Genomic DNA, 17731 nt, shown 5'->3' with positions numbered 1-17731 from the left:
GGATTCATAGAATCACAGAACCACAGACTGGTTTGTGTTGGAAGGGACCTTAAAGCTCAGCCAGCTCCAACCCCCTGCCACGGGCAGGGACACCTTCCACTAGAGCAAGTTGCTCCAAGCCCCTGTGTCCAACCTGGCCTTGAGCACTGCCAGGGATGGGGCAGCCACAGCTTCTCTGGGCACCCTGTGCCAGCGCCTCAGCACCCTCACAGTAAAGATCCTGCTCCTGCTTGCTCGGTCTGACGTAGCCCAGGCTGCAAGGCACGTTTGCAGCACAGAGGAAGAGTTTCAGCTGGGTGCTGTGAGATACAGCCCTGGTGTCACGGCTCCATGAGAGTTCAACCAGGTGAGAGGATCCACGAGAGGCAATAAAGGCAGCCTCACCTTAACCTGCACAAAAAAGGGTAGATCTCACTGCAATAAGAGCTCTCCTGGAGTTTCTCTACTTCACCATCTGAAATGCCTCTCAGTGCTCCTCAGGTGGCAGAAAACACCACTACATGTCTTCTGCCAGAGAACGGGTTTGGGCACTGGTCATGGCAATGCCACCTCCATGCATACGGTACAGTTCAGCCTCCTTGCATCCTGCCAGCAGCGCGAGGTGGGAATTGGTGTGGGAAGATGAATTCAGAGTCGTTACCTGCTGGTTCTGCTCCATAGGAAGCAGAGGAGAGGATGTTTGCTCCTCTGCCACTGGCAAGGCAACAGGGTAGGTCAGTTCTGCCAGCATCTGACAGAATCTCTCAAACCCTTCTCACTGTGTTCAAGCTCCTTAGGACAATACCAAAGTGTCCAAGATTACAAACAAGATAAATAACTGGAGAAATTCATGTAGGTCAGATACACCAGCAATTACTAAATGTGGTGGTCTAGACTCAGGAAGGCCCTAACCTCCTGGCTGCTGGCAGGTAGGAAAGTGCATGACCACCTCTTCCATGCTTCTTTAAGCCTCATAAATCACTGCTGTCATGAACCTACTTGCAGCTCCATGGAGCCCACAGAAATCTTGATGCCTGTACGTGAGCACACACACAAACACGTGCATGTTTGGAACAGGAGGAGTAACTGTTAAAATAAACCGTGACCCCCTGTTTACAAAGGTGGGTTTGAAACCACTTCTGAATCCAAGGCACACAGTGAGGTGTAACTGTACACATCATGGTTACAAACCACAGATGGACTTGCTTTTAGAAAAGAGCATCAACAAAACCCATATTGAGTCTGCAACCAAGCTGGAAAAAGCCAAACAGCTCAGATATGGAAACAAATCTTTTTTATAACCATTGAAAATGTTTTGTCAAATGAGATTCTGCCAGAAACCTTTGTGGATATTTTCATCCTGTTGCAGCTGCCAGTCTGTGCATGCGACCCAGCTCCTTCCAAACCAAAGAGGACAGGGTGAGAGAAGCTCTGCAACCAAAGCCAGGGAAATTCTCATTTTCAGTGAGCTGAGGCTGTGAACAGGCTGGTAAACAGGACGTTACACTGAAATTGTGTAAAAGCAACTGCAGATTCGGCTGATGGCTTCTTTTATTAAACATTTACTTGAAAGAAAACAAAACGACTGGGTCTCCCTGGGCAGATAGCATGGAAAACTGAAGAGTAAGTTTACAGACAGGAAAAATCATCCCAACAACCCAGTCCTCAGAGTCAAGCACATACAGGCAGTAAAATACCAGATTAAGCAGTAGAAAATTTAAACAAACCCTGGCAGATTAGAGTGAGCGTAAGAAAATGTAGAGGATTCCTCTACCCATAAAGCTGCATCAGCTGCTTATGCCACTGGATTCAGCTTGTTAAGCTTCGTAAAGGTATGGATTAGGCTCTATACAAGGGCTTGAAAAGTCTATATTTAGCTGAAGTACAGGAGATGAGACCCTTGGGCGCTGCATGGGTTGCCATGGGAGGAGGGATGAAAAGCTATGCCTGGGCGAAGGCTGCGGTGCAGTGGGAGCTATTGTCTGAGAGCAGGAACAAACGTTCACCAGAACAAAATGGAAAAGTAAAAATAACTGACCTCAGACTCAAGTGGCCCTCTAAGAGATGCAGTCGACTTTTCCAACTGCCACATGGCTTCTGGATGAGGTTTGGCCATTTACAGCTACTTGCAGGCAGAAGCTGCTATCCTCACTGTACGTGAAACTGCAAGTACAAACTGTCCAAGCAATCACCCCATTGAAACACCTCAGGTGACCTGTGACTAAAATATGAACCAGCTCCAGCCTGTGCCCCCAGCAGAGCTTGACTCACCAGGCATTTCCACCAGCAGAACCACTTGTGGGCTTCTACATGAATATAGGCATAGAGACTGGAATTTCCATAGTTAAAGACATGGAAATGGCAGAACATTCCTGCCAGGAGAACAAGGATTTCAGTGAGGAGTGGTGTTCCTCAAGGGTTGGTGTTGGGACAGGCACTGTTCAACACCTTTGTTGGTGACATGGACAGTGGCATCGAGCACCCCCAGCAAGTTTGCTGATGACACCAAGCTGTGTGGTGCAGTCAACATGCTGGAGGGAAGAGATGGGATCCAGAGGGACCTGGACAGGCTGGACAGCAGGCAACATGCAAACCTCATGGAGTTCAACAAGGCCAAGTGCAAGGTCCTGCCCCTGGGTTATGGTAATCCCAAGCACGAAAACAGGCTGGGGGAGACTGAACTGAGAACAGCCCTGAGGAGAAGGACTTGGGGTAGTTAATTGACAAGAAGCTCCCCATGACCTGGCTTCAGCGTGTGCTTGAGCCCATGTGCTGGGCTGCACCCCCAGAGCGTGAGCAGCAGGTCGAGGGAGGGGATTCTCCCCCTCTGCTGCGCTCTGGGGAGACCCCCCCTGCAGTCCTGATCCAGCTCTGGGGCAACAACACCAGAGGGACATGGAGCTGCTGGAGCGAGGCCAGAGGAGGCCACGGAGCTGCTGCGAGGGCTGGAGCAGCTCTGCTCTGGAGCCAGGCTGAGAGAGCTGGGCTGGGGCAGCCTGGAGAAGAGAAGGCTCCTGAAGGGGAGACCTTAGAGCAGCTCCAGTGCCTAAAGGGGCTACAGGAAACCTGGAGAGGGGCTTTGGACGAGGGCCTGTAGGGACAGGACAAGGGGAACGGTTTTAACCTGCAGAGGGGAGATTGAGGTGAGCTCTGAGGCAGAAGCTCTTCCCTGTGAGGGTGCTGAGGCGCTGGCACAGGGTGCCCAGAGAAGCTGTGGCTGCCCCATCCCTGGCAGCGTTCAAGGCCAGGTTGGACACAGGGGCTTGGAGCAACCTGCTCTAGTGGAAGGTGCCCCTGCCCGTGGCAGGGGTTGGAACTTGATGAGCTTTAAGGTCCTTTCCAACACAAACCAGGCTGGGATTCTATGATTTCGTGCTGGCTGTATTGGTTTTCTGTGACAAGATTTTGGTAGCAGGGGGGCCATCAGTGCCTCAGCAGTGACCTACCCTCGGGTTGGTCTGCAGACCACTTGAGAAACAGGGAATTTGAGATCATGAGAAGCAGGACACTGCTAACTTTGGCAGAAGCCTGTGCAGAGTCCTGAAGCCATCTCCTGCCTAATTTACAAATGTGTTTTTTCTTAGAGTAGTTAATTAACAATAGAACAGAATCAAAGCATTTCTCCAACTGAAGAAACCCAAGTCATCTGTGCAGCTGAGCAGTGCTGTCCTTACCCTCACCCCCTGAGCACAAATGGTGCTTTGTGTTTGGAATCGATGGGGTTTTTTTCATGAGAACACTCCACTTTGGTCCCTCTCACTCGTTTTTTCAGCCCCATTTGCCTAACAGAAATACAAACACAAAAAAGACTCGAGCCAAGCGTTTGACCCCCTACAAGGATCAAACGGGTCTGCCCGGTGTCAGGCCACGCGGATCCGAGGCGGCATCCTTGGAGCGGCCCCCCCGGCTGCAGCCAGCCCCACAGTCAGCTCTCAATACGAGCCCTGGATGTGTTACCGTTGACAGAGAAGAACTGGGAAAACTCTCAGAAGCACTTTTGTGTAATTATTCAGATCTGCCAATGAGATAAAAAAGGACATAAGAAGCTCAGCATAGGAAATGCGAGGCAGAGCTTGCGAAGGGACGGGCAGGGAGCAGAGGCAGGAGGCAGAGACGGGAGCAGCCTTGTGACCAACAGCAGGAGCAGATTTATTTGCTTCGTTTGTAGCAGCAGTTCAAGAATGTTTCAAAAAGCCCATAGACACCCCAAACCAGTGTGCTGATGGCCCAGCAAGATCCCACTCTGCCGTAAGGACTCACAAGCCAAGTGGTGCAGCGCTTACACCCCATCAGGCTGTGAATGAGATGCTGAACACGTCCCCGGTGTGCACACAAGGGCACGGCACGGGTGCTGGTGGCTTCCTCCTCAGAGGTGTGTGTGGGTACAAAGTGGTGTCCTCCAATGAAGCATTCTGGGTGGGTGTCTCTGACTGTGAATTATCTCCAGCTGTTGCTTTTTAACTGTGTGACCAGAGCAATTGTGGCTGCCCCATCCCCGGCAGTGTTCAAGGCCAGGTTGGACACAGGGGCTTGGAGCAACCTGCTCTAGTGGAAGGTGTCCCTTCCATCCAGTTGGAACTGGATGAGCTTTAAGGTCCCTTCCAACCCACACCAATCTGAGATTCCATGATTCTGTAAGGCAGGAGAGCACAGGGTTGTGCTGATGGGCCCATCTCCCGGGGTGCTCACCAGGGTCTGTCAGGGTCTGTCAGGGCTGCCCAGGGCTGGCTGCTGGCTCTCAAGCAGCAGCGGCTTCTCTCCAGCACAAGAATAAAGCATCAAAGCCCCGGGTGGGGCAGCTATCCCAGTGCAAAAATGGTGTTCACAGCATTTTTACAGGTAATAATGGTCATAATTAATAATTAACCTCAGCTCATCCTTATCCCTTAACAACTGGTGTAATTTCTTCATCTGTCATTTATCAAGCGTTGCACAATAACGCTCTTTAAGAGCAAGGTGTCATTTGTAAGGAAGACACCCATCTGGTTTCAGAAGCCTCCACCATCTGACAAATACCACAGGTGCTGCAGGAAAATCAGAACTTCCAGCAGCAGAGACTCATGCTTCACATTTTTAATGCTGGGGCACTGTTAAATGACAGCATTTCTTGTGTCCACATCACAGCATGTGGAAATGCAACGGTCAACACTGAGGACAAAATAATAAGAAAAGACAAAAAAGGGGAAAGAAGGAAGGAGGTGATTCTGCCCCTCTGCTCTGCTCTGGTGAGACCCCATGCAGTCCTGTGTTCAGCTCTGGAGTCCTCAGTACAGGAAAGACATGGACCTGTTGGAGAGGGTCCAGAGGAGGCCACAAAAATTATCAGAGGGATGGAGCACCTGCACTATGAGGAAAGGCTGAGAGAGTTGGGGTTGTTCAGCTGCAGAAGAGAAGGCTCCAAGATGACCTTACTGCAGTCTTTTAATGGGGGGAGTATAAGAAAGATGGGGAGAGACTTTTGAGCAGGGCCTGTTGCAACAGGACGAGGCGTGATGGTTTTAAACTAAAAGAGGGGAGATTCATGCTGAATGTGAGGAAGAAATTCTTTACACTGAGGGTGGTGAAACACTGGCACAGGTTGTCCAGAGAGGTGGTGGATGCACCATCACTGGACGCATTCAAGGTCAGGCTGGATGTGGTTCCGAGCAACCTGATCTAGTTGAAGATGTTCCTGCTCATTGCAGGATGTTGGACTAGATGAGCTTTGAAGGTCCCTTCCAACCCAAACTATTCTATGATTCTATAGTGGACAGTGAGTATTTCACATCACCTTGCACATGCTTACCCTCAGTGCATTAGAAACATAAATTTAGAGCAAAACACCTGCTTTCCAAACCAACCTGTGTCTGTGGTCCCTGTTAGGAGCACAGCAGCTTCAGCAGCACACAAATGTAAAGGCAAGGGAAATCCGCACTGTCCATCACGGTGTTATGACTGTATTTGGTCCCAAGAAAACTGCATCACTTCTTTGACTCGCCCCGTAGAGCGGTGACAGCAATTCCTGCCTGGTAGCCTTGGAGGCAGCTGTAGTACAATAAAGTGGCGTTTGCTCGGTGCTTTGGAGATGATAATCTGTGCAAGTGCTGGGTTGTGCTACCTACCTACAGAGCTTTTGCTTTAGAGGTTTGGCTCTAGTGCATGTAAATGCTCCCATGGAATTGACAAATAAATGTTTTCCTTGTGACTTCAGCCTTCCCTGGGCTTCCCAGCTCTGGCATCTGCATGGTCACTTTTCTGAAACTAAAATCTACATTTGGGTTTCCACATGTCCAGAATTTGGGTTTCCACAATTCTAGGCCCAGTGCTGGGTTTTGTTTAAAGCTAACACTCTGTGTTTGAAACAGGAAGAATTAGCCTCCCCTTATAAAAACCTTGAAGGGGCTTCTTTTCTTTTCTACACAGTTTTGACCACGTTCCTTCAATCTGAAGAGGTTGGAGGAAAAACCAGGAGAAGGTGGAGGTGCTACAGGTAGCACAGACTGACTCTTGGGGAATTCGTACTGTCTAGGGAATGCTAACTATGGACAAGCAACCGGAGACTGCACCTTGGAGGGGAAATGTCCACACAACTATTGCCACCAGGCTACAAACATGTACGTACAGTGTATACCAGAAACACTGTGCTAATACAGGACATGTATTCAAGTTACTCAGACACCACCTGCACTTCTGACTACTTGCCATGCCCATAAAAGCCACAAAACCATCCAGGTACTCAGGGGCTGGAGGCATGCCAGCATCCCAGAGCAGCCCCCAACCAGCCCTTCCCAAGACCCATATCCAAGCTGCAATGAGGAAAAGGGCATGAACACGACTGCTGCCGAAAGCATGGTGGGCTGCAAGTGGTGCTCTCCTTGCTCTTCAACTACGCTTCTACTCTGATTTGAAAAGCCTGGTCCCACCACTCCTTCCAGCACCCAGAGAGAGGGATGTGCTTCTCAGAGGCACAGGGTGGGATGTATCACCATTTCTACCTTACTTATTATCTGAGAATTCTTTGGGGCATGGCAATGTTGCCCACTTTCTGCTCTTTGCAGTTTCACTGGAAGCTAATTGCTTGCTTATGAAGTAGGCGCCCTTTCCTTTTAGAAAGAGGAACAGAGTAAATCTGTTGCAGTCTGGTTGAGAAATGCCAACAGGATTGAATTACTGCAAGGAGCTGCTCTCTCTGCTTCACCATCCCTGCACTTCAGCTAGCTGTACGAGTTTCGCTGTCTTGGACAAACTTTGCTCTTTGGTTGACTAAACCACATTTTGCGATTCTTTTTCAAACCTGTCTGCAGTTGTGGTATGCGGCAGAGAATTAGCCCATGGAGAGAAAGCAGGAATTACTTGACCTCTATAAAACTATGTGTAAAAGTGAGTGAAATCAGGACCTTGCTGAAAAACAAGTGTTACAGCCAACTAAGCCAGCTGTAGAACCATTTTTAATTGCAAATGGCTGAGGGACTGCCAGCCAGTGCAGATGCTTAGCACCAACTTGTTTATCTCTTAGACATAATAATCTGCCCTGTTTCTGGTGTGAAGACCCCCTCTCTGCAGTATACAGTGTAAGATCCATCTACATGTTTATCACAGAGCCATATCTGCAAAAGGCTCAAGGTAAATCTCAAACCCCAGTGATGTGAGGTGACGGGCTGCTTGGGATCAGGGCCGGCTGCTCAGGCTGAAAGCAGCAACACACACTGAACTCACCGGAGAGCAGAAATCACAGCCAGAGTCCTAAACACATGGACTGAACATTCTTCAGAAGGTGCACCCCAAACTGCAAGGGGAGCTAAAGCAAAAGTAAGCGTAGAAACAACATGCACATTGAGAACCTAAATTACATTCAGAGAATTACAGATTTTACGTAATCAATAATATCCAGATTGTTCAAGCCTGAGTCATAAAACAAGTTTAATAACACTGGAAACAAACCGTATTTAGCAACTGAGGCTAAAGGATCTATTTCCCTACAGTATAATAGTTTTGTCTCTATTACATTCAACACTATTAATGATAATCTGTCCTCAGCTGCTATTTGGTAAGCAGGTTAGTTGTGGAAAAAGACATCCTGTTGTTTGAAGGAGTTTTATCTGATCCCCTCGCTGAAGTCCCCTGCGACTTCTGTAATCTCAACAAATTACAAAGGAAACAAAAGTTTAGATCACTCTGCAGAGAGCGACTATTTTTACATGGTTGCATTACTGTTCATAGGCATAATACACAAAGCTACTCCAGTGGCTTAGATGCATAAACCACATTTTTAGCCTCTACCTACATTCAAAATTCATTCAAACGGAAGATTCTTTTAGTTGATGATATGAAGCCACTTGAAAGCCCAGGTCTGATTTTCATTAGTGGCTTTCACACTCAGAAGCTTCTAAGCCATATGTTAGTTACTATATACTATTAGTGGATGAACTGTTTGGTGCTTACTAAACCACAGGTCCCAGTTACGTTGGGAGAGGAGCAGCGCCACCACCCAGTCACCTGAGCACAACGCTCCATCCCTTGGTATCACTCCTGACCCCTCTCAGGCTCCACAGAGCCAAGCTCCTTACAAAGCAGCACGGGTTTGGCTGCATTTTTCTTTCTTTCGATTGTGCAGTTGTATTTCAACTATGAACAAGATTCTGGATGTTGCTCTAGTCTTTCTGGGCTGCTCTTGGGGCACAAAGGACCAAACATTTGCCCTAATTGCTCAGCTGGGAATTCCTCCAGCATGGGGAATGCCTGGCTGCCACAGAACCAGCCTGATTACCTAATTTCATAAGAGGTAACAGAAGTGCTCAATAACATATCAAACACAAGTCTAATTTAATTTTCCTTTCTTAAAAACATACAGTTCTCCCAGCTGGAGTAATGCAGAAAGCCACGATCTTCACATATTTAACATATGGAAAGAGGACTGGAGTCCCGGTGAGCTGTTACAAAAACATCCCTTTATCTCTTCAATGTCATGTTTAGCTAATGTAATTACTTCAAACTGGCTTCCCAACCTTTGCTGGTCTGTGGAGTCCTGTATGTTTTCCTGATCATGGTCCTCCATGGAGCAAATTTAAGCCTACTGACATCAGGCTTATTTTTCTCAGAGCAACTGTCTGTTAAAAACAGCGATTTCCAGGGGTCCCTGAAACATGCTGAATTAGAAGACTCTTTTTTTCTGCCACTTGGAGAAACTCAAGAAGACATGAAACAGTCTAGGTTCTGGCCAGCCAATCCTTTAAGAAAGCAGGAGCAACTCAAAAGCTGTTTTCATTTAGAAGAATCACCAGTGACTACAACCATACTGCCACATTGGTTAAGGCACAAACACAACTACATTGAGATGCCAGTGCCTGATCACAAAAGTGTCAATATGCCCTTAACTGCTCATTCTGGATATTCACAGTGCTGCTGCTATGACCCCACTGTAGAATAAAACTTCCCTGCCCAAATGAATACTCAGTAATTACCAACAATCTGCCCCATTTACTTGACAACTTGACGGCTGTCAACATGGTTGATGTTACTACAACTTGACATAGTAACACCATTTTCTCCGTTAACAAACCACCCAGATTTGAAGATAATAACTTCGCTATATTAGTTTCACTTCTGGTGCACCCAAGGCTGTTTCTTTATTGCAGCAGCTGTCTGGGACTTGAACACAAGTCAATGTGCAGACCACACCTTCCTCCTGGCCTTGTTCTCTCTCCTTTGCATGCCAAATTCCTCCTTGTTGCAGGAGCCAGCCAACATTACTGTTCTCACCCAGTTATCAAGAAAGCCTCCAGGAAGAGCCAAGAGAGCATTTTACAACATAAACCTGCACAAGAATTCCATTTTACTGGTTCTGTATTTCAACCCCTACTGTGCTTAGGAACCACAAATCTTTACATGGGGTGTTTACTGTCAGAGAAAGTCACAGAAAAAGCAGATTCTAGGTTTATGTTTGAGGCTATTCACAGAAAAGGCATTTTTCATTTGCAAACTAGAGGTTTCGCTTCACCTAGGAGTGAAACGTGTGCAATCATGATATGCAAACACACTCAGAGACTTTATGACCCGCAGAGTGTCTTTGTACTGTAGTTACCAGGTGCCTGGATGTCCTCCTGTCCTCGTTTGTGGACACTCGATTTCAAGACCAGAGCTTCAATTGCTTATCTGCCGAGGCTGGAACCAAATGACTCTCTTGGCTCTGCTCACAGGGTGCCACGCAGCTTGTTCATGTGCTAGAACAATACAGCTCCATTAGCAAATGCTCCACTGAGGCTCATAGAACCTCCTCCACTGGGCCCATCACAGTGGGGAGCACAGCATCCAGGGCAAAACCTGCCCTGACATTCAGGCTCTTGGGGGGATGGAGCAGGCAGATGGTTGTGCTGCACTGTGAGGTGAGGGTGGAAGCAGGGGGGAAACCACAGCCTGCTTATCTCTTAGGTAAAACTGCACGTGGCCCTTGTACAGCTGCACCGCTTGCACTACCCAAGAGAGCACAAGAGCCTGGCACCACTGCGAGCCCTGCTGAGCGCTCAGCTAGACTTATGCAAGCTCCGACCTACGGTTCTGTTCCCTCCAGGAGCAATGACAAACTGTAAGCAGTGGCCAAATAACCTCCTGAAAGCAAGTACTGTTTAATTTAAATAAACCTCCCTCCAAACTGACTGTATGCCTCTCTTTCCCCATTCCTACCCTAGAGCAGTCTCCAAGAAGCTTTCTCCATATGTAACCTGAAAGCCATCTCTGTTATGCTCTTAAGAATGCAATGTTTCAATGGGTTTAAAGTTCTTTTGATCTCTGAGTCCTCAGATGGCACAACACGGCCAGAGAGAAGGGTACTTTGAGCAAACAGCTTGCCTCTTACTTGTCAAGGGTGCACTGGGGTGTGCCAGGGTGTCCACTCTCCCACAGCCTTCTCTGAAGGTAATTACTACAGCTGCTGAAAAAATCTGATAACCCAAGAACTTCTTCTCACTTATTCATGAGATTATTAAACGTAATTATTAATAAATCAATGCAGTTCCACTTCCCATCTGTCACAGTTTGGTCATACCAACCAGATACATTTAACTTTCAATATTGAACATTTTGACATAACTGTTAGAAATCCACCAGTCTTTGAAGTTATTCTGGCAACTAAGGAGCCCAAAGAACCACTAGGTGTCCGTTGAAAAGGTGAAGCTCAGCTTTTGCAGCTCTGCCAGTAACAAGAGGATACAACTCCATTGCAAGTGGGTACCAAACCAACCCAGGACCCTCCCACTCCTCAGGGTTCATGCTCAGAAAAGCTTGGACTCTTGGAGACACAGTTAAATTTCTGTATTTCCAAAGGCTAAATCCATTTCCTTTCCCTTGGTACTCAAGAACCCCAGTATTTCATCAGGAAAATACCAGGTTTTTAAAGACGGACGTTCACTAAATTGCTGGCAGCAATATAAACACTGCAGCTGCCCTTCCAGAGAAACAACCACCTTTATCACGAGTAGCACCAAAAGCTCAATGGCCTGTCATGGCTTTCTCCATGCTTATTTCAACATGCTACAGCTCTAATTACTGCTACGAATTTTCAAACCATTCCCTTAAAATTACTGCTTTAATTTTCAAACCATTCCCTTAAAAAAGGCCAGGAAATAGCGATGGCCTTTCCTAAGGTGCGCGTGCCAATAAATCATTCCACTCTGCAGCCTGTGCTGACTGAAGCCCCAGATCAGTTTGGATTCAGGTAACTTCTTCAGTGCCACTGGCTTTGATATAAGGAAGGGGTGGCAAGGAATGGAGCACAGCCTTGGCTGTCACCCCCTGCCACTGAACAGCTCCTTAGTTCTGCACTCCATGAGAAGCTAAGAGGTGGAGAGACACCGTTGTGCTTCTCTGAAGCAACAATAAATAGGTCATGCGACAAGCAGAGATGTAATCTCGCTCCCACTCTTGCTTTAAGCAAAACATGTAAATTTACAAAACGAAAACAGTACCAAAGAGCCAGAAAGCCCATGTAGAAGAGAAAATATCAACATAAACAAACTGTGAAACATCCTTACTGCATGTTTCCTGATCCAGGAACGTAAACAGCGATTCACATGAAGAATTTGGGATGTGCATTTCCTATTGTGCACTGACTTCTAGATGCTGACACCAGCATCATGCACCACAGAAACAAGACAGTTCCAATTCCCAAAAAGGTGTGAAATTACAATCATTGCAAAATGTAAGTTCATGCAAGAATTTTAATCATCTAAGTCAATTTCTGCTCTTAAAGTCTATCTTCTTCTATGCATGTGGGAGCTGAATCTGGATCTGCTTATGTCTTATTAATAGAAACCTAAACATTAAAATGAAATAAAAAAGGTAGAAGCATGCCAGCAAACCCGAAGCTGTTTTTCCAATATGCACAGATCTACTCCCCATCTTCTCAGGACTGGATGTTTTATTCTGTGTCAAATACCTTTTTCCTGGGTTTCAGAGGAAGTTCTGTCCTTTTGGCACAGTAATATTCAAACCAACATTTCCTTTCAATTTAGCTTCTGATTATGTAGTATCTCTCCTTTTTTTTTCTTTCTTTTAACTCATTTCAAGGCACTTTAGTTTCCAGAATAAAACTCAATAAATATGCATCCTCTGACATCAACAGTGGAATTTGTCATATTTATCACCTCTCCTCTCAGAAATAAAAAAGAATAAAAATAAATCACTTTTGTATCTACCCACAGCTATGTCCATCCATGTATAAACCTACACAGACAGACACAAAGAACATTTTCATACAACCACAGTCTTGACCCTAAACAGGCTCCATGAAGTCTGTCAGAGAATTGCTACTGATTTTACTATTGATACCCTGGCAGTGTACAAAGCCAGGCTGGATGGGGCTTGGAGCAACCTGCTCTAGTGGAAGGTGCCCCTGCCCATGGCAGGGGCTTGGAACCGGATGAGCTTTAAGGCCCCTTCCAACCCAAACCAGTCTGGGATTCTGACTACATCAGTTATTGATAAACTCAGTCCCCGAGTCAAGCAGTCCCTCAGCATGTGCTCACCACTGATTTCAAACCGAAGCTGAAATGCAGTTCTGCAAGAAACTTTTGCCCAATTTGCACCTTCAATTACAGCATTTTTCTACGAAGTAGGACTTGTACAAGGCATAACTCTCCAAGCAGCAACACTCAGATCTTTGTTTAAAGCTCAGATGTGCTCCCCCGCCTCTTAAATAACTGTACAGAGGGGTTTGGAGGCTAAATACTGCAGATCGTATCTAAGGAAAAAAATGAGCCTGCAGTACAGCAATTCCACCAAGCTGGTCTAGATGGAAAGCTCTGTCACTGTGGTGCCAACCTCACCCCATTAAAGTCCATACGATGCATTGGCTGTGATGACTACCACACCCTAAGCCTCCTGTAAGAGGTTCCCAGAGGTCCATATAGGTCTATGTTACCTCTTCGTTAAAGCAATGTATCCTTAGGTCTCTTTGGCTTGTAAGTAACTGCCATTGTTATCATCTGAATTCCTGTAACTTCACTGAAACAGCATTCAGGGTGACCAAAGTTTTTAAGGAGTGAGTGGACCATCCACCTCCAACCATTGAACTCAATGCCTAAGGAGAAAATTTGACAAGCCAGTGCTTCTTAAAATCAAGCAGTTCTGATATCAGCATGAAACTAAATGACAAAAGCAGAGATGTGCATCCTCAACACTTTTCCAGATCCATAGAATTTCAGTCTCTGGGACTCCTGAGTACCAAGAATGCTGTAATGCCATCTTCACTGCCCATCTGCCCTATCCCCATTGGAACTTTATATATCTACAGGGATTTCTTTTGGGTTGGATTTCGTTACAGCACGAGGCTTAGCACAACCAAGAAAACAATGATGTCTTCCTTCAGTCCTTATTTTTGGGCCTTGATGAACCACTGTGGTCATTTCTAGAGTTGATCAGAGGAAATCTGGTCTTGATCATAGAATCACGGACTGTTTTGGGTTGAAGGGACCTTAAAGCTCATCCAGTTCCAAGCCTCTGCCACAGGCAGGGACACCTTCCACTAGAGCAGGTTGCTCCAAGCCCCATCCAACCTGGCCTTGAACACTGCCAGGGATCCAGACAGCTGGGAACAAAACAAATCCAAGGGTCCATCTGCAAGACTGGAACCTTAGACTGAAAGTTTCTTACAGCTGTGTTTCAGCCAGCGCAGTGCGATGCAGTCAATGGCCAGTTGCAGCACAGCACAAGCCCCTTCCATGCTGTGCCTTCTAAGGGCTCCCGAGCCCATTACAGAAAGGTACAGCTGGTGATTTTGGGCTTTGCCTTGTTATAAATAATAAGGTTACATTTTCTTTATAGATCTTTTGATTCTTTTCCTTTGGGAGACTCGCAAGGTTTAATGCCATTAAATCCTATTTGCCAACCTTGTCCATATAAATGAGGATGTTCATTAAATTTATGTTAAGCAATGAGCACTATAATTAGGACACATTTAAAATGCAGTGCATCTAAATCAAAGACCAGCCAAGATGTTCTCTTTCATATCAAGATATAATTCGAAGGAGGCTTATGGTTTAGTGTAAAATGAATGACATTTTCCAACAACCTCTTCTCACTGAGGCAATGTACAGACCAAGAAAACATATCAGGGAATGCATCTTTCCAGTTGACATCATTCATTCAACTCTGGGGTATGACATCTTTCATTTGCTATTATACTAATATTGAGTTTACTGTGTAATTTTTTTGTCATTGATAGCAGTAAAGAAAGGAAGACAAAAAAACATGTAATATTGGGCTGAATACAACTCATACAGTTGTGCTTTTGGGAAGCAAAATGTAACGTCACAGTTTTGAGGAGCAGTTGTCCAGGTTACAGCACTTGTAGCTAATTTTATTTCACTAGGAACAAAGGCTCACTGAGGATACATCAGCCAGACACACCACCCTTGAGGAGGTATCAGCTAATGCAGATGTGGGTACACCGCAGATGTTACAACTCCAAGCCAAACGCCAATTCGTTCCTAGACCATCCTTTGTGTTGTCCCATGGAGATACCTCAGGAGTACACCAAGCTGTCAGTGTTCGCCATTTCAGGCCAGACCATCCACAGTCACAGACTAGCTGAGTTTTAGTCTTTGAACGCAGAAGTTGCTCCATGGGGCTCACTGGGTCATGCAGAAAATCCCTGGCAGACTGAAGAAGCAAGTCCAGCTCTCCTAATTCCTACTGCTGAAAGACAACACTCTCATAAGAATAGACCAACCACAAATAAATCCAGGCTGAAAAGAAGGTTTCTAAATAAGGGGTGGGTGAAAAGTGCCAGATCAGACTCTTTTCCCCCTTGCTATTTTATATCAAATCAAAATTCTCTTTCACCTCCCTGTCATATAATTTACAACAATTAAAGACTTTTGAGATTGACCCCGATGTTCAGTCACATATTCCAGCTGACTGCAATGTCTGTCATCTGGGTGACATCAAAGGCAACACCTTGAAGAGGTCACCTTTACCAGGGACAACACAGGGAGAACAGCTCATGCAATTTTCTGCAGGGCAACATACTCCCATCTACGTCTAAAATTCATCGTCTTTCCACAACTGTATAATCAGACCTTGATTCTGTTCTCAGCCCCACCAGGCTGCCATGTAGGACCATGCTAATGGAAATCAAGGGACTCATCCAAATACAGCTTCAGATCTTGCTATTCTACAGTTTCTTTCCCACATTCATGCCCTATGCCCTTCAGTTTCTTTGTTTGACTTTTGCCCTCTTGCCTTGACTCCTAGCAGCACCAGCCTGGGTTGAACCCTCTGCCACATGCAGGACTTGCACTCGATGTAGGACATCTGTGGAGATAACCTGCTGCCACGCCAAGGATTCAGTGCTGGCAGCAGGGCTTGGCCAAACACAGCTCATTTGGTGGAGAAAGTGCTCAGCCCTGTGTGATTACAGCTGTTCTCATTCTTGGTCTGCCGCTTCTCCTGTCTGGATTTCCCAAAAGCAGATGGGAAATAAGCCAAGAGGGAAGGAACCAGAGAAAGGAGTGGTGGTAAAAAGCAGGAACAAAATAAAACTCAAGGAAAAAATTGCAAAATGAGAGTGAATTGAAACCAAAAGGTCAAAAGTGCATTGAACAAATAACACAAAAATAACCCTCCTCTCCAAATCACCCTCTTATTTTTCAATTTATTCCTTGTGTAACTCAACTGAAAGAAGTGGCACCAGTCCATCTGGCCACACACAGTAAGAAAACTTGCCTTTTTTCCCAGGCGACGTGGACATAAGGGAATGGCAGGGAGCCTAGCAGTGCTCATCGTGAGCCGGGAGCTGGGATACAAAGCCCAACCTGCCACCTGCAGACCACCCCAGTATCCACACCCTAAAAGCTCTGTGCTGTGCCCCAGCTCTGCACAAAGGATGTTGATGAGGGCAACGGAGCCCTCCACTTGAAGGTGTAAGCCGGTAGCCTGCAGGTGTGGAAAAAGACTGGTTTGCACACGTTTGTCCTCTGTTGCTTGGTTTCTCTCTCCTGCTCCTCTCACCAGTTCCCTTCTGTTCTTTGCATAAGGTTTTCCATTTCATCTTCAACTGATGTGCCAGGTGTTAGCTAACGACTGCAGAACAGAAACCAGCCCGACGCCAGCCCACTCAGCGCGACAGCATCTCCGTTCCTCTGTTACAGAATACAATGGAGATACACCTGAATAGACCATTAGTCCTCAGTACAGGAAAGACATGGACCTGCTGCAAAGGGTCCATAGAAGGGCCACAAAAACAATCAGATGGATGGAGCACCTCTCTTATAAGGAACGGCTGAGAGAGCTGGGCTTGTTCAGCCTGGAGAAGAGAAGGCTCTGGGGAGACCTTATTGTGGCCTTTCAGTACTTAAAAGGGGCCTAGAAGAAAGACCTGGTGGCACTCAGCTCTGTGACCAATACAGCCATCCCTCCACAGAGGGACCCACACAGGTCAAGACACAGACACAGTAACGTCAATAACAGCAATGTGACAGGAACCAGCAAGGAAAATCTGAACTGCCTCTTAAGTAAGCAAAAGTGTATGTCAGTATTACCTGAAGTTTTACACAACAGCCCACAGATCAGCAACAGACTGAATGCCTGACGTGATCATAAATGTTCTCAGATGCAACTTTTCACATCCTTTAAAAGTTATGTTAAGCAATACAGAGAAACAGAAATGAAGCCCCCTCCCCACATACTTATGCCTCTAACAGTGGAAAAAGCAAATGCTACACATACTTGTAGGGTCTCATAAAGCTCTTCTCACACTTCAGTACAGATTCTTCATTTGTGACCTACAATCAGCAGAAACCTCAGAGCTTTGCAGTGCAAGACTTTAACTGACATCCTGCTACGCATGCTGAGTTGGAGCAGAAACAACTCAGCTCCCAGGAATGACAAAGCAGGAAGGAGCACAGAGAGTCACTCAAGCAAATATTTTTGGAAGAGTAAATATGCTGAAGTAGAGCATGTTGCTCTGGAATCTGAAGAGCGTTTCTGTTGTGTATGGAGAAGCAGAGACTGTGCCTCTTTCGAGGACAGGTCATTTCATGCAATGGCAGCGATTTCAAATGACAGCCACTCCCTTCTGCTTTGTCTCAGGGAAAGCAGCAGCTTCACGGTCTTCAGCGAAGTACATCACTTTGGTGGTTGTTACCAGTTTACTGCACAGACCAGCCTGATGTTCACCTTACAGACACGATGCCTTCAAACCTGTCATCCTCACAGGATACTCCTATAAGAGCCTCTTGTCAGTAGAGTAAATCCTCACACTAAGTTTCCTGATGGCTGA

General features: G+C 46.3%; 1 protein-coding gene and 1 long non-coding RNA gene across 3 annotated transcripts in view; one reads left to right on the top strand and one right to left on the bottom strand.

The window, feature by feature from the left end:
• PHF2 (PHD finger protein 2) overlaps positions 1-17731 on the bottom strand; it is an 87034-nt gene that overhangs the window by 44346 nt on the left and 24957 nt on the right. The window lies entirely within an intron of this gene.
• On the top strand, positions 6250-16771 carry LOC115614811. Its single transcript, XR_003993866.1, has 3 exons — positions 6250-6259; positions 6434-6439; positions 16681-16771. It is a non-coding gene; the product is annotated as an uncharacterized LOC115614811 (long non-coding RNA).

The sequence above is a fragment of the Strigops habroptila genome, chromosome 11 (assembly GCF_004027225.2).
Source record: "Strigops habroptila isolate Jane chromosome 11, bStrHab1.2.pri, whole genome shotgun sequence".
Lineage (NCBI taxonomy): Eukaryota > Metazoa > Chordata > Aves > Psittaciformes > Psittacidae > Strigops > Strigops habroptila.
This window is presented reverse-complemented; position numbering and strand designations above follow the sequence as displayed.